Below are 23,180 nucleotides of genomic sequence, written 5' to 3'. Positions count from 1 at the left end.
CTGCCATGCAGTTATTCCTTTTAGGACGAGGCGATGAAATGGAGAGGGAGTTGTCCACGGAGACAGCATTTCCAATCGCATTACAATTTGTAACACAGTGACACGTTTGCCCTGAGTAGAGCAACAGGGATTCATGTCAGTCGGGCGAATTCTCTGGGATGCTGCTGGCCTGTGATACAGCGATTCGATTGTGCGGTCAGACATCCCGCAGCGATTCAACGTCAAGGAAACGTAATACACACCTACCACAAACCTATTTTCTTGCCGCTATACGTCGTTCACTTACGAAACAAGTGACGTGAGGCGATACAGGTATCATGAATCAAGGTCGAGGTGAGTGTTTATCCAATACGCCTCGCAAATAAAGTGACAAAGTGAGGTAGCGACAGGTGGGGTTTTCGATGCTCATAAAAACATGGCTCTTATGTAAATGCCCGTGGCATCAGAGGATATTAGAAGCTCAGCTTTACCGATGCAAAATGAAATACTGACAGCGCTAAAGCACTGCCAAGCCACGGAATGACAGCGGGAGTTAGGGGAGAAAAATGACTCAAAAGTCTTTTGTCAAAATCATGGCTAAAAACAGGAGCCCAAAAATATGCAGAGAACATGGGGAATGAAGTCAAATACAAATTTCACATCTAAACAAAAACTAAAAAAAAAAAAATTTTTATAATTCAGTGTATATAAAAATGAAAAATTCATTAGCTCAGTCTGGCATGGGACCTTTCCGAGCGTGAAAGTTTCGAGATAGAATGAACCATGGTTAGACCATGGAATGAACAGCCTGGGTTGTATGTTGGTCACTTTTCCAGGGAGGCACGTCTTCCTTGATACAGCTGTGTACTAACCGCTCCAACAGTACCTTATGGATCGATTCCATCACAAGGGCACGTCCCCTTACTTTTCCGCAGTTATTGGTTCAATATCCGCGCACATTCTCTCGAATGTTCTGCACGGAAAAGGAATCAAGAGTTAAGTTAGAATCCGTAACCCTTCGCTTTTCTTTGCCTCGCATCGTCAAGACGATTTGCGCAGTGTTATTACTCTTGTTATATTGCTTCGTACACAAACAGAGCAAATGTTGGTCATCAAGAGAAAATTAGTTTTGATCTGGATATTTCTCAGCATTACAATAAAAATTCTCATTTGATATTTTGTTTAGTACATTTTCCTCGTTGTTTCATAGCACAATAGTCTGGCTTCTTTCATGGCTTACCTACTACGATTGCCAGGTTCAGAACGTATCAATCAATAGTGGCCATATTAGAGTGCAGAAGCCAAGTCACACACGCACACATACACATACATACACACACACACCTCCACCCTCACCCATATAGGTACCTTCATTACATTACGCCAGGTAAGATGAGCCACTCCCTCGGATAATCACGAAAAAGGCATCGGATCCATTTCCTCCTTTATCAGTATAGTAAATGTCCTTGTTACTGCCACCAACACGCGCTATCATTGCAATCATTATCGCTGTTGTTATTTATCACATCTATATAACACTTTAATATTTGTTACACGTAATTATTCTTCGCATCATAATCTATAATGTTCTTGTTGGATTAATATAATCCATTTCATGTCAGTTATATTTTCTACTATTATAATTACTCCAGTAATATACATATATATATATATATATATATATAGTATATATATATATATATATATATATATATATATATATATATCTAACTTTGACTATCCTTACTATACAAATAATACGAAAATTACTCAGAAATTATATTCGGATTTTCATGGTGATTTCAGACAGTTCTGCCGATTCAACAAAAATACTCCCACCCAATTTTGGCGAAAATAAGGAGACACTTTCACATCGAGATATGGAATTTTTCCGAAACATATTGCACAGATCAGTTGTGGACCAATAAATAACAAATACTTAAAAAGCTTTTGACAATCAGGGTCCGGGTGCAGTGAAAGAAAATGCTACCCATTAGAAAATGTATTCTTCAACCATAGTCCATAGATATTATGTCATAGACGAAGGGAATGTTTGCGTTGAAAACGTGGCCATTATCTGTCACTCATAACGATCATGTAAGATTTCAATGCCTAACATTCCATCTATTCCTTTCCTCTCTGAAACATCGTGATGTCTTTACAAAGAGCTAAATTCTCTCAAAACATAACTCTAGTCAAACCGCTTTCCTTTCTCGTGGACACTGCCACCGTTCTAAGGCTAACACAGACCAGAATTTCTGATCATTCTTAGCTTTGTTCCAAAAACTTGATCGTCTCCCTGCATACTGAAGTCTTTTAATAGAATATAGGTACGAACTGCTGACAGGAAATATTTGGCGTCAAACGAGTTGGTCATCCAGGACCATCCCAAAACACGCAAACATACAAATACAAAGACTACAACAGGTAATCGATGCATTCGACCCGCACGCCTTTTAATTACAAGAACCAGCTTTAAAGGCTGAAATTTATATAACCTCCAAGACTTAAATGGCAGCAGTAAACAGAAGGCTAATTTAGGAGGGAAGTCCAGAAGATAATCGGAAGGGAAACACCAGTCCCTTCCCTCTCAGTACAGACACTCATGCAAAGAAGCGGTGGGAGGGGGGACCACAGGTTAGATACCCTCTCAGTTTCAGCTCGGATTCCTTTTTACATCTTGTACTCATGGACTTAGTGACGATAAATTCTAATCATAAAGCAGGGTCCTTGAATTCAGTTAATACCTTTTTATTAAACTTACACGCACGCACACACTCACCCACCCATACACATATATAAACATATAATATTTACGTATACATTTATGTGTATAGACATATTTATGTATATATACAGTTTACATAAGTGTTTATATACACACACACATACATAACTGAATCTCGAAAATTTGGAACGTGATGAATATATAAATAAAGGCAAAAATTACAAGGAAAGCGAAACGAAGGAGTCCTGCGAGGCATTTTCGACTCAATGTCCTTTACTTGGCAGACTGAGTAAGTAAAGGACATTGAGTTGAAAGGCCTTCTTGCAGGACTCTTTCGTTTCACTTTTCTGCGTGGCTTTTGCCTTTATATATATATATATATATATATATATATATATATATATATATATATATATATATATATAAAGGTATGGGATCTATACGACCCTTCCTTGTCCTCTCAGTTTCTCATGTATGTCAGTTTGTTTGATAAGTAATGGACGTCGAGTCGAAAGATCTTGTAGCTACTCCGTTGTTTATCTTTCCTTCGTGGCTTATACTTTATTTATTCATTTATCACGTTCCAAACTTTCGTGATTCAGTTATACATACATATACATACATACATACATACAACATACATACATACACACATATATACATATATACATATATATATATACATATATATATATATATAATATATATATATATATATATGTGTGTGTGTGTGTGGTGTGAGTGTGTATGTTACGTATTACATATATATGATTATTAGGCAGGCTTCCGTAAAGGTGTTTGCGAAAGACGCATAAACGAAGTCATCTAAATTCAGTGACCGAATAGTAAAGAAGATAGAATTGAATTAAACTTAACAAGGTTACGATCTAAATGGCAGAATCGAATGTTCTACCAGAACTAATGATTAATTGATGAGTGAAGCAAAAGAGACGGAACGGTAAGATATGCAAGACGTAACACAGACAAATGTATGTAGCAGCTGGAGCCAGAGGCGATCCTGTTAGTTCAAACGACGTCTGAAGTAGAAAAAAGAAGTGTACGGAAAAAAAATTGCCCTCCGATTAATATTAATAGGAGCTAGGAGAATGGAATGGAATGGAATATAGAATTTTCGCCAAAGGCCATTCAGGACTGAAAGGGAAACATAGTCCAAAGGTTTGAAAGTTGTAACAGGAGGAAAACCTCACAGTTGCACTATGAAACAATTGTTAGGAGAGAGAGAGAGAGAGAGAGAGAGAGAGAGAGAGAGAGAGAGAGAGAGAGAGAGAATAGGAACAGAGGCAAAATAAAAGGAATAAAGAGTTGCAGATAGGGGCAGAAGAGACGCTGCAAAGAACCTTAATTAATGCCTACAGTGCACCGCATGAGGTCGCTGACGGCAGGGAGCTAGGAGATGAGCTGACGAAACAGACTTTTCATTATGTAATAAAACAGTTTTATCCACATACGTTTTGGTATATGTCTGCAATAATCTACAGTCAATAAATTCTATGCTTAATAAACATGCCGTCGTCCAGCCCGGGACTATAGTAGATTCACATCACCTGTGCATCTGATGTACGGGTGATGTGACTCTACTATAGCCTCTCGAGTCACTGTCCCAAGCCTCGGGACGGGTCGTTATGTCCTTAGCAGTCGGCCCTTTTTTTCTCCACCCTCTCTTATATTACTGTCATTTTATTTTTAACGCATGGTACACGAGTGCCTTGCCCTTTATGCAAGACAAGAGCCATACTTCATCTTATTCACATACTCCCATTCATAAAGATCCCCTTTTGGTTTTCTAATATTCATTCAACTTTTTCATGAAATAGCAGTTGATTAACTCCTCTTAAAACCTGGCACATCTATGGAAGCTTTGGTTTGAACTAAAGTCAAAGCGTCTTCGCTGAAAAATAAGGATCTTCAGCTGATCTGCATAATATATCTAGCCACTGGATTCATCTAATGCAGACGTCCCTGATGATAAGACACAAAGGTATAGTCACTGGATTTCCTGACAGGAGTCATCAATAGATAATCATTGACGCCATATTTCTCTCATCCAACAAGTTCGTCTTTCAGAAGATGTCAATTATTATTATTATTATTATTATTATTATTATTATTATTATTATTATATAAAATAGTTTAACCAGACCACTGAGCTGACTATCAGCTCTCATATGGCTGGCACGAAGAATCTGAATGAAATGCCAGGTCTAGGCCAGGGGCCAAGCACTGGGACCAAATAGGTCATTCAGGATGGTGATGAATGAATTAAAATGAATTTATAAACTGCACAAAGGCATACGTTCTCATATTGGACCACATACACACAACACATACATCTACTCGTATTTCCATATATACACGCTAAAACGGTATATTAAAATTTAGAAAAAGTAACACTTTAAAATTATGTCGTTCTAAAATTCATTGAACGACCTACGGGTTTTCGTATTTTGATGACTTATTTTCTTATATTTTATTAATAAATTGAATCACAATCGACATCAATTACACGGTATTAGTCTGACATGAAGAAATGTGGATTCGTCTGACTTTCAACAATGATGAAGGGGAGACTTGGATGAGAATATCATTCTCATGCTGACTTAGGTGACGACTGCGAGATGGGAGCCGAATTTTGGAAGTCAAAACACAGGAAATGCTTTAGTAAGAAGCCCTTTACCACGTTCGGCAAACAAAATGTGGCAAAGCAACATTCATGTTACCATAATCGTACAATCCCATCCACTACGTTCTTTAAGCAAACCATTTCACATTTTTCAGTAAGATAACAAATGAATAATACTGTAAGCAACACTTATCACGTTCAATCTACAATTGGGATGACACAGTCAAACTTAGCCAGTTACGCTTCATATATACAGATAAAAGAATACCACCCAGAAAGTCGTAATGAAAGTGTTGAAAAACTAAGGTTGACATATTACTCTTCGCATCTATTCATTGATCCAGATAAGGGTGAGCGAGAGTTGCTCGTCTAGCCTTATCTTTTCTGTGAATGAGAGAGCTTATCTCATCTAAAATTAGCACCGGTTCATCAAGCTAAACACATGTAATTACGATACTACGGTGGAAAGTTCAACTCAATTTCTGTTATCAAATATTAACTACAAAATAATGGAGGTACTTTGCTCTCGAATTTCCACATGAGATCTTCATCTGACTTACCGATACAGACTCATTTGTCCACTTCCCACACCCATCAGCTTTCACCTGACGTACCTGAAAAGAAAAGTAAACAATATCAAAAATGTGACATCAGTTAAGAAAACATTTCCGGATTACAGTGAAAGAGAGTCTAAGCAAGAGCAAACCTCGCGGACTGCATAATTTGTTGGCTTCGTTAGAGCAAATTACTCTAACTTGGCCCTGTCACCCAATCATTCTAAGAACTTTAGAATACATGAATACCTGGAGTAATAAAGATCTTGCATAGGCCTAAAATACTCAGAAACCATCCAGCGACAAATAAGGACTCTGACTTTGTCCTTCATGGTTACTGAGCATCTTTTCACACTGTGTAATCATTTCCTTCACGGTCGAGACACTTCTGATTACCAAAGCAAATTCGAGTTACTCGCTATTGTATGCTAAATCACTGTAATGGGTAAATTATAAAGTACCATGGCATTTCCGTTTAAGAATACTCAATGTGTAAAGAAACATTATATTACATAGAGCAAAGAAATTCTCTGATGGACATTGAACAAAAGGGCAAGAATGTTCTTGTATTCATGAAAACACTACAGTGTACTTCTGAAGCGAAAAAGATAAAAATCTTGGAAGGACCTACGTACAGGTTTTCAATGTTAAGTTTTTAATACAGAACATCATGAATTTTCCCGTCTTCTTGTAAGTTTTTTCCAATATTGAGCAAATAACGCTGGATGGGGGCGGGCGGGGCGGGGTGGGGCCCAGTAAGTATACGATAAAACAAGAACTAATTTGTTTATTAAAATATCGACAACTTGTCTCCCAAATCTAATCTCCAAAACCACACGCCCGCGCGCGCGCACACACACACACACACACACACAAATCCGCAGCCTTATAATAGAGTCTCATAATGAATGACATTCATGGTCTCATCCACTCCCAATTGACGTCGGTAACTTCTTATCGAAAATGGAATCACTGGCTGGAAACCGTCATGTGCGGGAAAGTGAAGCTCTTGAGATGACATCTAAAACCACAATTTGGTCGGGTGTTTCATTGAAACCACTCCATCTCCAGGCTCAAATCAAGGTTTACAACTTCGAAAGGAAATAATATCATATGAGGAAAGGATATCGGGCATTGGTTTACTAATAACCTATAGTTAAGTCACAGTGATAGCATGATCTGTGGCTATTTTTTAAAACGAGATGTCTTTCTCCTATACGAAAAACATCACTAATGCTTACTACACGAAGTCGTGACTGCGGCTTGTTTTGCGATGTTTCTGACTCGTTTTGTGATGTTCTCCGGAGAATCATCAGTGACTCTCAGAATAACTTTCAAATAAGCAGTGCAATATTTTGATTAAATAGCCAGGACTGCTTCACTGCCATGAACAGTGTATTCAGAAAACATAATATTTGAATAAATGCAGCCTCTGTCAACAATTAGGCCAGCCATCTTAAGAGGCGAGTTCATTCAAATAACAAAATGCAAATTCAAACAAGAAAATAGATTGGATTTTTATGAGTTCTGACAATAGGAGAATACTGTGTGATTTGTATAAATTCTGAAACCAAAGGTTACTTAAGTCATTTGAAATGTGAAATGGTGTTCTTCCGAGTTTCAGATGTAATTATAACGATTCTGAAATTCATATTCATTACATGCAACTGTCTACCAATACTAAGGACCAGAGTGAGAACACTTATCTTTAGGGTCGGGGTAAGTGTGTGGGGAGGCAGAGGAGAACGACAGATTACTAGGGTAAAAAAGCAATCAAATATTGCCACTTTCTTTAAGAATTATGGCGTTCTAGAACTGGTTAGGCTTGGGGAGGGCGGAGTTTCAGGGCTGGTCAGGTAGGACCCTGAGCCTCAGGTTAGGTAAGGGAGGGTAAGGCTAGAGCTTTTATCCCTATATTTCACTTCATACTTGATGGTCCCTTAGGTCAGGTTAGGAAAGGGGTTCAGCCACTGTCCAATGGGACCAAGTACATAAGTGTTCAGTTTTCTATTGTGGTTCCAAATGACTGTCAGATTTGAGAAGACTGAAATAGGTTAACCACCTCTTTCCGTCGGGAATAATATTACATAAGTCCAAATCGCATTGAAGATTGCCAGGAAAAAATATATTTGACGCTTGTGCTCAATTATGGGATTAAAAGTTACCGTTACCAGATTACGACTTAGACTGTCAGGTTAACAAGAAACATCATTACCAAGGGCAAGATTTTTTCGAAATCCTAATACGAACAATTTTAAGTATACAAGTTGCCTCAAAAACATCATGACTCAAATAATATGGGAAGATTATTAGTCCTTCCTTCCCATCATGGTCCACAGACAACTGTTACTTAAAATTTGATTATCCTTTTTATAAACCTCCACCATAACTCCGATTGTCACGAGGAAAATACAAAACCTAGTAAAATGTAATATCCTAAAATTAAAATAACTTTCGAAATGGTTTAACAAAATCATGCTCATCCAGTTTCTATATATAAATAAGTCTTATTAGAAAAAATATATCTTAACAACACTATGTACACTCAACTCACACAAGTGAAAAATCTCCAAATGTTAATCATGCAACTACACAAATTCTCATCTTAATCACGAAACTGTCTCAGTTTAAGAACAAATTCTCTAATGTCTCGCTAATTTCGTAAGCAGGTAACATCCACCGTGACCAAACCGGCTATTTACGAAAACGCAGATCCCCATGTAATAATTTTTCACGAAACCGCTTGTTCTTTTTTTGTTTTTTTAACATCAAAAGAGCGGCTAAAATTTGTATCATAAGCACGTTAGCCACTTTACCGTCTGTTGCCCCTCAACTCACTATCAGCGCTTGAAAAATCTTTTTAAGATCTTGAAAAATCAACTCGAAGCTTGAAACAAAAATATGAAAATCTCCGAAAGCAGGTTTCGGTCAGACAGCTGAGTAGAGTTCATGTCACAACTTTATTATCAGATGCGCGAGAGGTTTCGTTTAGAAGAAGACAGTGTCATTGCTATATTGCACAACATGGAGCCAAAGGAAGCAACAAGTACTGAAAGACAGATTAAGTCCATCATTCAACTTGCCCTGAACTTTTCTTCTTTTCTGTCTGAGCGTCAGCTTGATGACTTACAGGAAGAATGAAGGGCCCTTATTTGGGCAAAGGAGGCAGTGCACCCCATGCTTTCTAAGGAAGTACCTGAATTTTGGCATAAGATAAGGAATATATTAAATGGAAATGGTCTGTCCAATTTTAGTTTATTGTCTGACTTCATGTGTGGCCTCCTTGTATTGCCACACTCTTCAGCCTGTGTTGAAATATTTTCCCAATTAAATCTGGTGGCGACGACACAAACACCGCTCTTTTGATGGCATGTTTTGTCGCGCTTTTTGAAAATCGTTTCAATTCTGAATCCGCGCTTTCGTAAAACGCCCGACCAAACACACATTCCAGTTAATACAGGAAAGCAAGGTCTGGTAAATATATTACATTCACAAGAACAAACATCGATTTGTTTCAGACTGTCACTTTTGCTATCATCATCATTGTATAACGTATCGCAGGAAGAATCAGAAGACCGTAAACTTGCTAATCAATCTTTCGGAGATGATCATGTCAACGACTCTAACAGCAGAGAGAAGTCAAGAGTGGAGTTAAACTATATATTCAAATTAAATAGTCGTATCAAGCAATAAATAGTCAGTAGCTATAACAAAAAACCTAACTTGACCTCAGTCTGACCTGAGCTCTTGAATGGTACGTAATGTCCATAGGTCAGGTTATGCAATTTCTTACATTCCACACATTTCTTTATGGCATAGAGATACACTTCGTAAGTATAACATAAAGACAGGTCAGCAAAGGAGAGCGTGGTGTGAGATATCCTCAATCAACGGAGCTCATACCAAGGACCGTGGAAGGCCTCGACACAACCCAGGTTTTAAGAAGATCGCTTACAAGTTAACCACACGTCGTACGTAATGCCAAAATGAAGCATAGGATTTGCTAGTTGGTTGCAAGTAATTTAAGGCCTGTCCACACTAGGAAACATTATTTGGAAACATTGTTTCCAAACTGTTTGCAACAGGTTTCTTGGAAACTGCTTGTTAACATCTGATTGGAAACTGTTTGCCAGCAATGTTTCCTGTCCAGACCTCAGTTGTTATCAATGATGCCTGTTGGTGCAGTAGCCTCTGTATTTTACTTGGGAGATTTAATCAACTCGAGGACGGATAAGAAAAAAAGAGATGGATGAGGAAGTTTTTAGAAAAAGGAGTGTCACACAAACATGCAGATGTGTACATATAAATATGTACCTGCATATACATATATATACAAATATATAAGAACGTATCTATAAGTATAATACATGTATATATTTAAATATATATATATGTATGTATATGTATATATATATATATATATATATATATATATATATATATATATATATATATATACAGTATACATAATATACATATAAACACAGAAACACTAAATGTTTTCCATTCTGAATGGGAAACAAATATACCGTACAAACGTTGTTTCCAAACAGTTTCCAAACTTTGTTTCCAAACAATGTTTCCTAGCGTGGACAGGCCTTCACCAGTCATATCGCACTCTGGGCCTTGCACAAATACGACCAGGAAATGATGGCAAGGTTTTAAAGTGTACAGAAGTGCTAATGCGGACCTCTGGAATCATAACAACCAAACGAGAGGCGGCACCCAACATTGCTCGAGCCCATTACAACAAACAGAAATGGAAGGCAGGGATAATGGGCGTCTTCCACTAGATGAAGTAAACAACTGCAATTCCATTTCCGTATATTCGTATAATAATTAAGAGAACAATGAACACACAGCACCATGGTAATAGCAATAAACATGACTTTAAATATATATACTTGCCAATTATCCCTAGTTAAACAGAGAATTGTATAATCGAATAACGTTCTCCTTTAAGTTCAGTTCGCGCAAGAATCTACAAAATGACTACACAAGCAAATGGGTAGCAACAAAATTTAAAAAGGGACGAAAATCTAGATAAAACTATCATTATTACAGAAGTGTTAAGTTCGTTTCGTCGGAGAGCTAAAATAACAACAAGCAATTTTCAACAGAGGATGAATGATGAGGGAAAGGAACCATTCATCCTAAAGAAGGGAATGAGTATACTCGATACCACTAAAAGAGGAAGAAAACTGGAAGAGGAACGCTGACGGAAGGGAAAAAAATCCAGAATTAGGAAAGGGAAAGGAACAAGAATTGAAGAGCCTGAAGAAAGATGCAATAATGTTAAATAAAACCAGATTACTTTAGACAGCACAAATCTCCACCCATGACTCTTATCGGTGAACTAATGAACTCGTGCAGACGAACGTTTGGTCGTTACACATACCATATTTGGTAACAAAAGATGAGCTAATGCGTGAGCTTAAGAATTGCAGATTTTCACAAGTAAAATCTTCCAATTTTCATGAGTAACAATACGCACACACAAACACAGGCAAAAAAATGAAGCCGTTGGCAGAGGTAATGATGGGGAACATCGAGGAAAAATGAAGATGATAAAAACGAGAATGGATTGTGAAAAGGGCCTAACAAAATCGTGGAATGTCCAGGTCATATAAGATTAAATTAGAAGAGAATGATAATGACCGTGCGTCGAGGGGACGAGAAGAATAATAATTGAAGGATGTCGAGGGACTAAACGAGATTAGTTGGAACTGGAGAAATATGTCTACTTCAGCCTCAGTTCATAAAGCAAGATTCATTTTGTCTCGGTCTCAGTGACATATTTAATCAGCCGTTTTGTTCCGAAAAGAGACAATCAAAGAAAATTTAATCGTGTATCGATGACTTGCAAATTCAATTTCAGTTACTTGTTTGACACTGCTTTGTCTGAAAGAACCAACATAAAAAAGTATCAAATAATCATCAAAAGAAATTTATCCAAAGAAGAAGAAAGGAGATAGACTTCAACTGCAAAAGTAAAATACAAATCTCCAGTTTTATAAAATAAAGTATATAATAATAAATAAATAAATAAATAAAATAAATAATAAATGAATATATATATACACGAAATCGGAAATGTTTTATATATATAGTACACATAAATATATATTATATATATATATATATATATATAAAATATCAAATACTATACACATCACCACACACACACACACACACATAAACACATACATACATATATATATATATATATATATATATATATATATATATATATATATATATATAATTAGAACTATTTAGTTTCTACAATTGAATTTAATCTCCGTTCTTCTTTGGATGTATTTCCTTTGATGATGATCTCGTCCCCGTCCACTGAACGGTGGTTCGATCCCATGAGGGGACGAAACTATTATCAACTAAAAATTCCCTTCGTTTACATATATGAAAATATATCAACCAGAGGTAGAGAGAATTAGATATTAAAGGACATTTGTAGCTCAAATAATTTATATGAATCACGGTGATGTGATATTCAAATATATTCATATATATATATATATATATATATATATATATATATATATATATATATATGTGTGTGTGTGTGTGGTATATATATATATATATGTGTGTGTGTGTGTGTGTGTGTGTATGTATATATATACATATATATATAATGTGCTGATACGTATGTAGTATTTGTAATATCCCCAATGCACTCTTAACTTCCCACGTTGTTCTAACTTGTCTGGATACGCTTGTCACTACAAGTGTATATTTTATTAGAAATAATTTTTCTGTACAGTTTAACAAGCACATTATTTATTTTTTACATGTTCATTCTATAAATAAATCCTAAATATTCTAATCTAAAATTCCTGTATCTTTAACTCAACGCGAAACGTCGCTTTCAGACCTTTTCAGACCCCTCCATAGACCTTTCCTACCCCTCCAACAACCAACATAAGCCAACAAATGCTAAAAATTAAAATTTTAAACAAAAACCACCATATTACTAAGGGCAGAGCAAATCTCCACCCTTGACGCTTATCGGTGAACTAATGAACTCAATCAGATACCAAATTTGGTAACAAACGATGAGCTAATGGATGTAGGGCTTTGACACAACAAAGCCTTGGATCCAAATGCAAGATTGTGAAGAAATTCTGATGTCCGAATCAGGATTAGAACCCACATTCAGAGTATGTATATATATTTCAGTCTAAAATCTAAAAAGCCATATAAACGATTGCCACCATTCGCTGCGACACGATGGTGAGGATGGATCTATTTTAGCTCTATTAAATGCATCTGAATTCGACCGGCATACTGTCATAATGAAATGTTTTTGACTTTTATGCTTCTCGTGGTCAGGTCGGGAACGGTACCTCGCTCTGATACTCTGGATGAAGGTTTGAATCCTGTTACAGATATCAGTGACTTCACATTCTTGTGTTTGAATCTAAGGCTTTGTAGTGACAAGCGTATCCAAAATGTGCGAAGAATTCGAGAAGTTGCTTACATTTGTGTCTTTAAAAAGGGACCAGTTGATTATATATATATATATATATATATATATATATATATATATTATCTATATTATATATACTACATAACATATATACAGTAATATATATATGTGTCATATATAATATAAATTATATATATATATATATATATATATTATTAGATAAAAACGCCAAATCATAATTATTAAAATAATTCAGTAAAACCTTTGATGAACGACAGATATATTAATATATAAGTTACCGGACTGTCACCGCCACTCAGTTTAAGGAAAATCCAAACTATTCAGATCAAAGAGCTGCACGAGGCCAGAAAAGACTGGCACGAAGAAGTCGAGAGAAAAAACAGGGATCACGTGATTTTCACGTGAAGCATAAAAAACAACAACAACAACAACAACAACGAGTACAAAGAAGGGACCTCAATGACCCGCCACCACCCACCCACCCCAACCCCACGCGGACCCATCCAACAACACACAACGACCAGGAAGAGGGACGCGACCTTTCCCCTCCGTAGGGCTTCTGTTCTTATCCAATCACCGCCAAAGGCTAATCCTTTAAACGGAATAAGGGAGAAACAACTCGCACTCAAGGGGAGAGGGGGGTGGGGGGGGATGAGTGCGTTAAGAGGGAGGCGGTCTGGGAAAACGTACCAACTGTACAAACACTCGTAAAGCGACTACGGCTGAATGAATAGAAGGTGTGCTTGCGCAGAGCACGTGAAGTACACAAGGGCTAACGTAGTGCATACGACATCTCCGAGGGAAAAATATCAATTTGGTTAAATGCCACGTCACTCAACTCCGCATGAACTCTGATAACAAGAAGAAGGCAAAAAGGAAAATGAATAAGAAACCTACACTCGTTGCAAAATGGATCCCTCACTAAGTATTCTTCATAGACAGAGAATACTGTCAGACCCCAGTTCTTGTTCGACTCCATAATCGAGGAATCTGTTCATGGCTTTCTCAAGACATGACGGCAGGCAGACGTTATTTTCCCATGGTAAAAGGTGAAAGGTCGACTATGGCATTATGGCAGATGATGCTTTCGGTACTTTATAAAAATAAAAATAAAAAATAAAAATAAAACCAAAGCGAAAATTTCAATATATAAACTTAGTAAAATTACAGTTTAAAACTGATCCTGGCATTACTGCGACAAATTAACTATTAATAAAATTCATAAGTTAACCCTGGTCCTGGTATTAGTGCGATAAATTAACTATTAAAAAAATTCATAACATAACCCTGGTTCTGGTATTAGTGCGATAAATCGTCTATTAAGAAATTCATAACTTAACCCTGATCCTGGTATGAGTGCGATAAATTAACTTTTAAAAAAACTAGTTGGTTTGCTTTAAATATATAAAAACAGGAAGAGTAACTATGCCACCATTCAAGGGCACTTGGCAAATTTCACGCAGCAACGGAGGGAGCGAAGCCAAAGGAAAACTAAAATGGAAATCTGAAAGAAACACAGCGGGGCTTCTTTTGAAGACCTCCTGATCAGTCGCTAACAACATATTTCATCCTTCCCTTACAAGGAGATTGACTTCCTCTGAAAGAAAACTGACAAACAACAATCGAGCGAAACCACAAAAGAGTTCAGTTTTTATAAAAGAGAGAGAGAGAGAGAGAGAGAGAGAGAGAGAGAGAGAGAGAGAGAGAGAGAGAGAGAGATTTAACATAAGAATGGCTTATTCTCTTTGCTTTACACGACAAAATAAGGCACAGCAAAATATTCATCTAAAAGAGAGAGAGAGAATTAACATATTCATGGTATATTTTCTTTGCTTTACACGACTAAAAAAGGCACAGCAAAATATTCATCTGAAAAAGAGAGAGAGAGAGAGAGAGAGAGAGAGAGAGAGAGAGAGAGAGAGAGAGAGAGAGACTTCAAAATGCTGAAGGACTTTGACACCAGTCTTTCCAAAAGGTGGGCGAATGGGTGAATAAATACTGAAGGAGCAAATGCATCAATAAAACGTCTTATCAAATAGTCAAATGGATCATGAAACACGAAGGCAACATAAAACGCGCATAGCACTTTTTACCCGAGAGTTCCTGTGCATTCCGAAGTGTAAACATAATTCTTGAATTGTATGTAACTGTATATATATATATTATATGTGTATATTATATAAGATATATATATATAATATATATATATATACACACACACATATATATATATATATATATATATATATATATATATAAAAGAAACGAATGGGAAGAAATGAGAAAAACACTTTTAAAATACAACCGGAAACCGAAAATAAAGAGTTACGGATCATCTCTGAATGGGTGAAAAGGCGACCTATAAAAGTGAATTTCCCGTTCACATTTCAGCACAATTTGTGAGTGAAAGGAAAGCCATAGACGCCTGGCATAGCGGTTGGAGTCACTGCTTGAGTACTTTCCATTATCAATATCACTTCCATCAACATACTTTGCCAATAATTTTTAATGATCAAATAAAAAAAACAAAATTTCACAAGAAGCATAATAACCAAATGATTTAAAGTGCAATTAGGGAGCCCTTCAAGGTTACTGTCTATTGATACACTTCAGCACTTTCTGATCTAAATCATGTGGGGAGTAAATGGTGTAAGAACATTCTAATGGTATTTACATACGAAAAGAAACAAATTTGATAGTAAGCGAAGGCAGTTAAAGGTACAATCAGTAAAACTACTTTAGCAGTGCCGTGAAATGAATGTTACAAACCAACTGTAAATATAAAATATTTCAAACCCTTGATACACACTCACAGTTACCAACAATATTCATGATCTACAACGAGAGTTACTTGTGAAAAAATAAATATATACATTCATCATTAGCTGCCAATCATCCCTGAGGATAATCCAGCAGATCTCGAAACGAAGTGACGATGAGTCGCCTTTGATTTACAACACAACCGCTACCTACCGACGAATAGGAGTCATTAAAGTGTTTTATTTATTGCACTGCTAAGTTCACCTCGATAACAACTATAAAGGCCAAACCAGAGGCACAAGTGGTAGTAACGGAAGAAACCCCGCGACACGGGAAGACTGTCTCCTAATTACATCCCGAGGTGACTTTTGTCTTGATTGCGGTCTAAGAAAATGACTCAGCACAACCCTTCTGGTACAGGTGACGCTTAGTGGGAGAGAGAGAGAGAGGAGAGAGAGAGAGAGAGAGAGAGAGAGAGAATAACATATGATGGCATATTCTTTTTGCTTTGCACGACAAAAAAGATGCAGCAAAGCATTCATGAGAGAGAGAGAGAGAGAGAGAGAGAGAGAGAGAGTTACAAGGATTAGGATTTATTAGTCCATCCGAGGAAGAAGTCCATCCGAGGAGACAGCATGTGCTCACTTATCTATAGGACCAGGTTTTACAATTTATTCAGTGTCCTAGCTCTCTTTTAAACTCTTCCACATTTTTGCTGCATACAACTTCCGGTGGCAGTTTATTCCATGTGTCACATATCTTGTATGTAAAGAAGTTCCAACAATGAGATGTGTTGTATCTCTTCAATTCTACTTTTCATCCATTATTTCTTGTCTGGTTTTAGTTTAATGTGAAGAGGTTTCTATCTATTTTAGTTATGCCTTTCAGTATTTTGAGTCTCTATCAGCTGTCCACACAATCGTCGTGTTTCTAAGCCATACATGTTCAGGCTCTCTAGTTGTCTTTGGTAACCTATTTACCTGATGGATGGAATTAACTTGTGGCTCTTGCTTGTACCCCTTCTAATCTATTTACATCCTTCTTGTGTTGGTGACCAAAACTGTATTGCATATTCAAGATGAGGTCTAACTATTGATGTGTGTGGCTGCTGCAGTTTCCTTGTTTCTGTATTTGAACTGCCTCTTTATGTATCCCACTAGTTATCTGTGCCTTCTTTTCAGCTTTTATGCGCTTTTTGTGGATTGTTAAGTTCTTGGGAATAATAATTCTCATGGTTTATTACGACTCTCTGCTTTCTATTAGTTAGACAGTCTTCAATCTAGTGTGCTATTTCTCCTACAATTCCTAAAGCTCTAACTTTGTCATTAGTTTCTTGGGTGGAACTTTGTCAAAGGCCTTTTGGAAATCTAAGTAGAGTATTGCTCTACCAAATGTCGTAAATACCAAGCAGGTTATGAAAAAACTTCAAGAGGTTTGATAAGCAGGATATGTTTAGTCTGAAGCCGTGTTGACTGTTTAACAACAGGTTGTTTCTATCAATATGATCCACAATCTGATTCGCAATTATGGACTCAAAAATCTTACAAGGAACTGACGTCACACAGATTGGTCTATAATTTCCTGGCTCTTCTCTTGGACCTTTTTTGTAAACTGGGGGCACATTACCTAGTTTCCATCTTTTTGGAGCCTTTCGTTGTTCTGCAGCTTTTATGTATAGTTTACATAGGTGAGGAACTATCACTTCTTTTAACTTCAATTTCTCTTGGATGAATCCAGTCAAGGGCAGGAGATTTGAACTTGTTTATTCTTTCTATTTTGTTTTTAAAGTCTTCTTCTGAAAATATTATTTTGTCAAGTGGTTCTGTCCCTTCATATTTAATTGCTGGTTCAGGGATTGAGGTAGTGTCTTCAATTGTGAAAGCACAAGTACAAAACTTATTCAATAACTCTGCTTTTTCCGTGTCTGATTTCACTAGTTGTTCTCTGTTCTATTGTCTTTTAAGGGACCTATGGTATTTTTTATTGGTTTCCTACTGTTGACATGCGCAAAGAATTCGTTTGGGATTGCCTTACAAACGGGTGCAACTCTCTTATCCTCATTTACTTTGCATTTCTTACTAATTTGTCCACCATTCTAGAGTTCTTAATGCTTGCTTGCTTCTTCTGGTGTTGGTGTCTCTTTCTCTTATTTTATCTTTAATTTCTCTGTTGACCCACTTAGGATGAAGGTTGTCGTTTGTTAGTATTTGCTTTAATGGTATACATCCGGAGCATTTCACTGTGTAATCTTTTAGAAAGGTTTCCCAGTACTTATCTATGTTTATGTTCTTGTACTCTAGATTTTTAACATACTCCTTGAGTTTTTTTTTTTCTAAGTTTTCCTGCACGGTAGTCTAATCTCTTTAGTATTTTCTTCTCTTTTTTATGGTGAATATTGATATGAAATGTAATAATTTTATTATCAATTTTGCCTAGATTTGCACCTACTAAAAGGTCAGACACTAGGTTATCTTCTGTTGATAGGACGATGTCTAGTATGCTGTTTTCTCTAGTAGGTTTGTTAACCCATTGGCGGAGGCATTTGTTTTTGACAAATTCTAAAAGTCTCTTTCCTTCTAAGCTTGATGTGGAGGTCATAGTGTCCCAGTGTACCGCTGTAATGAAATCTCCCATTATTATGCATAATTTGTTTTTTATTTCTTGTCCTAGTAGTGTATACAGCTCCTCGTCGGACATTTGTGGTTGATTGGGAATTCTGTATACGTACTAGTATTAGAGTTATCTTCTTCCCTACACTGGATATGTTGATGCCAATTACTTCTTGAGTGGTTGCAATTTTACACTCTATTGGCCCTTGACATAGAACAAAACGCCTCCACCTTCATTATTCTTTTTTTTTTAGCAGTTTATATCCTGCTATTTGGTGCTCTCCTACAAAGTTTCTTATTGTCTCTTAGATCCATTTTTCTGTGATACCTATTATGTCTAATTCTTCACCTGCTATCAATGCTTTGAAGAGATCTACTTTGCCCCGAATAGATTGTGCATTAAACTCCGTTACTCTTAGGGACTTTTCTATCTTTTTCTAAGAGATTCCGAGCCGGAGATCATAATGTTTCTAAGTAAAGTATCATCATAGGATGTCCACCCGTTTGGAGGTGCACGAATAAAACACTCACGGGGGAAACACATCTTCCTCCAAACTTTGTATTCTGGCAACAATCAAAATTGTTCTTTCATAAAAAGAGTTAGTAAGAAATGCTTATTGAATATAAAAAAACAACAGTTTGCTCTTTTGAATCAGATGATATACGAGTTTTCGCACTGGTTATTCATGACCAGATATGTACGTCATGTACCAGACAATCACAGCTATTACAATCAAGTATATCTGCGGACACCAAAGACTGCAAAAGATGCATACATAACTAACCGAAATATACAACGAACATAACAGAATATTCAACAACCACTGCACTGGGATAAAATTTCGATTTTCAAAGGACTTCAGAGATTGAATTTCTAGGAGTGTAGCACTATAAAGAGAACCTATGCAACAATCATGCATGCGTTAGTGAAGAACGAACGCGAGCGCGTTTCAACACAAATAATCATATGTATACCGTACACACACACACACACACATATATATATATATATATATATATATATATATATATGTGTGTGTGTGTGTGTGTGTGTGTGTGTGTGTGTGTGTGTGTGTGTGTGTGTGTGTGTGTGTGTGTGTGAGACAACGGCAGTATATTAAAGTAATTTTAAAGGAATGCTGCCAGCGTACCTCTAGGCTTTAAATTATTTATGATTTGTACAAGGTGACTCGTGAAATCACCCATTCAAGCCTAAAAAATAGCCACACTTCAAACACAATCGGGACTCTGAGCCACACCCAAGGCTACCATAGCCACGAAGGTCATTAAGCCACTGGAGTGACACCCGATATGTTGAATGAGAGGCTAAACAGAACAAATAATCCTAAACAAGAGGGAAGCCAAGCAATCAACACAACTCCGTACGACTGAGGGATATAAGGGAGAGGGTGATTGGCCAGAAAAGGGTTCTCAGGAAGGGAATGAGTTTGCAAGTCGATGGAGGAGGAGGAGGAGGAGGAGGAAAGGGAGAGGGGAGAGATATGTGAAAACAATAGTCTACCTCCTTGAACTACGTCCTCAACTCTCATTAATTTCTTTGTTTGCTCAGTCCAACAGAGAATTCCCCGTCGGATGGAGAAGAATGGGAACGATTATAATTATCCATCAATACAGATAACAATGGATTTGATTTATAGGTTTTAGGCATAATGCCAAGCACTGGGGCAACTAAGGCCATTCAACACTGAAACGGATATTGAATGTGAAAAGGTTTGAAAGGTGTAACAGGAGGAAAGCCTCGCAGTTGCACTATGAATCAATTGTTAGGAAATGGTGGAAAGTACGATGGAAGAAAGATAATATAAAAGGAGGTACAGTAAAAGGAATGAAAGTACTTGCAGCTAGGGGCCGAAGGGACACTGCAAAGAACTTAAGTAATGCCTACATTGCACAGCATGAGGTGCATTGACGGCACTAACCCCCTACGGGGCAGGTAACAATGGAGAGCAACGACATGTGAATGAATGATCCCAAAAGTGACGAAAGATCTGGAGGTCAAACAGAAAAGACATGATCATGTTAATATTAGTCCACTCAATAAATCACTCTTTATTTATCGCAGATTCGAAGAATGCAGTCTGGAAAGTCCTGCCATTTACCTCAAGTAAACCAAAATTATAACACCATTAATTATCGCCATTCCTCTTATGCAGAGCCCCATTTACGGCTCTGCTCTTATGTGCATTCAAGCTCTGCGGACATTTGCCTTCATGTTAAGGAAGACCTAATTATACCAATTGCTTTGAATTCTTTAGCTCTGTAAATGTATTCTCCCCTTACTGTAATAAAAGTGGAAAAACAAGTTTTCTACTACTAACTAAACCATTGCCAAGTGTTTATGCAAGTTCCTCTGTTGCGTTATCAAGAAAAATAAGGGAAAGTTTGAAGCTTTCATTACGGTAAAACCTATAACAAAGGTTGTATTTTTAAATCTCTCAGAAACTGACAATTAGTTTCGATTCCTCAAGGACTGTATAATTAAGTCAAATTATCCAGTACCATTTAATTATCGCTTCACAAGCTCCACCGTTCAAAATCATAACCTGGCATTATTATACACATAAGTGGACCAATATTTTCATAGAAGCGCCATTTGATAAATGAAGAGACAAGGATGGATGTTATCTCTTATTAAAAATAGAGGGCATTCATTCACTTACTGAGAGAAGTTTCCGAAAACGAGGATACGACTGAAGTTCGACCAAACATGGAAAAAAGCAAGGAAACCAAAAATAGTTTTTAATTAATGTGGAAACGAACTTGAACGAACAGTCTAGCAAAGAGCGTTTGTTTGTTTGTTTGTATGGTGTTTTTACGTTGCATGGAACCAGTGGTTATTCAGCAACGGGACCAACGGCTTTACGTGACTCTCGAACCACGTCGAGAGTGAATTTCCATTACCAGAAATACACATCTCTAACCCCTCAAAGGAATGGCCGGGAACCGAACTCGCGGCCACCAAGGTGGTTTCCAACACCATACCGACCACAACACTGAGGCGCTGAGCGTTTGTATCTTCCAGTTAGGATGACGCTCTTCAATCGCTGGATCATTAAAGAAAATCACATTCAGTAAGCGTATGAATGTTGCCGTGCACCATTTTAGAATTTAAAGCGGCTTTTCCTAGCTAAAATACCGATAAAATTTTGTGGCAAGACAAAAAAGCTTACGTTAACTGTTCGACTTTAACAATAATCGATAAAGGTTTTCGTTCAATTTGATATTGTACAGTGGAAACATTCTCTCTCTCTCTCTCTCTCTCTCTCTCTCTCTCTCTCTCTCTCTCTACCCAGTGGAAACTAACCAGATGTCGTGCAAGAAACTGCGTAAAAGAATAAATAATCCAATGATTCACAAGCGATGGCAATTTGTAATCACCCTTTGGAACCGGAAGTACGGCAAGTTCTGATCATGGAAAGTATGAGTGAGAGATGGGATGAAATCACGAACGACGTGAATGAGGGCGGGGGGGTTTAAGTGCTTAGAAAACGAGCGAAGGAGTTGACAGGTATTTTGGTATGAAGTAACAATGAAGGTATATATCTGTCGCTATGCCGATATAATTGTCATTACTCTCCAACAAACTAGCAACTACTGTAGTGATTCTTGTTGCCAGGTTGATTGGAATTTCCTTTCTAGTATATATATATATATATATATATATATATATATATATATATATATATATATATATATATATATATATATATATATAGTATATGTATTCCATTTAATGAGAGTGCCAGCTTTTTGGGCATCATTGTGACCCTCAACGTCTGAAGCAAGGTTTCAAGTACTTAAAAAAAAAAAAAAAGCAAAAAAAAAAAAAAGCAAAATCCAATAATCATACTCCAGCACTATGGGAATATCATGGAGTTTATTTGCCATCAATGTCTGGTATTCATTGGCATCAAGGTTCCGACCAGACAAAGCAATGTTGCTCATCCTCACTTGACCAATAGATCCGCGATGTAACTGACTGTCTTCATTCATGGTCCAGCAGCTAAATATCTCTATACACACAGTACAACAAAAGTCCCAGTACTGGGAAGTTTTCCCTCTCATCTGGCATTTACAAAGAAAATTCTCTGGATAGATACTACAAAACTGACACTGCTGGTTAGGCTTAATCTGAAAAATGAATGATTTCGCAAAGATAAGGCTTCAATACTTTCCTTATTTAGTAGTAAACCGTGGTTCACTTTTTGAAGATCAGCACGCAACTAAATATTTTGACCTTGAATAATCAATGTTACATTAGTTTCCATAACTATTTAGCCAACAAGTAAAAAGAAAATATCTATTTATAAAGCCAACAAAATTACACTGGTATTTAAAAAGTCTCCATACAAATTCTATCATCACATCCTATCAATACCTTGTGAGTAACATTTCTGGCTCACAGAGCCCTGACTTC

General features: G+C 36.9%; 1 long non-coding RNA gene across 1 annotated transcript in view; it reads right to left on the bottom strand.

Moving 5' to 3' along the window:
- LOC135198390 (uncharacterized) overlaps positions 1-23,180 on the bottom strand; it is a 131,377-nt gene that overhangs the window by 892 nt on the left and 107,305 nt on the right. The window contains exon 2 of the long non-coding RNA XR_010310788.1: positions 5,909-5,962. This is a non-coding gene — a long non-coding RNA (uncharacterized LOC135198390). The remainder of the gene's footprint in view (positions 1-5,908; positions 5,963-23,180) is intronic.

The sequence above is a fragment of the Macrobrachium nipponense genome, chromosome 22 (assembly GCF_015104395.2).
Source record: "Macrobrachium nipponense isolate FS-2020 chromosome 22, ASM1510439v2, whole genome shotgun sequence".
NCBI classification, from domain to species: Eukaryota; Metazoa; Arthropoda; class Malacostraca; order Decapoda; family Palaemonidae; genus Macrobrachium; species Macrobrachium nipponense.
This window is presented reverse-complemented; position numbering and strand designations above follow the sequence as displayed.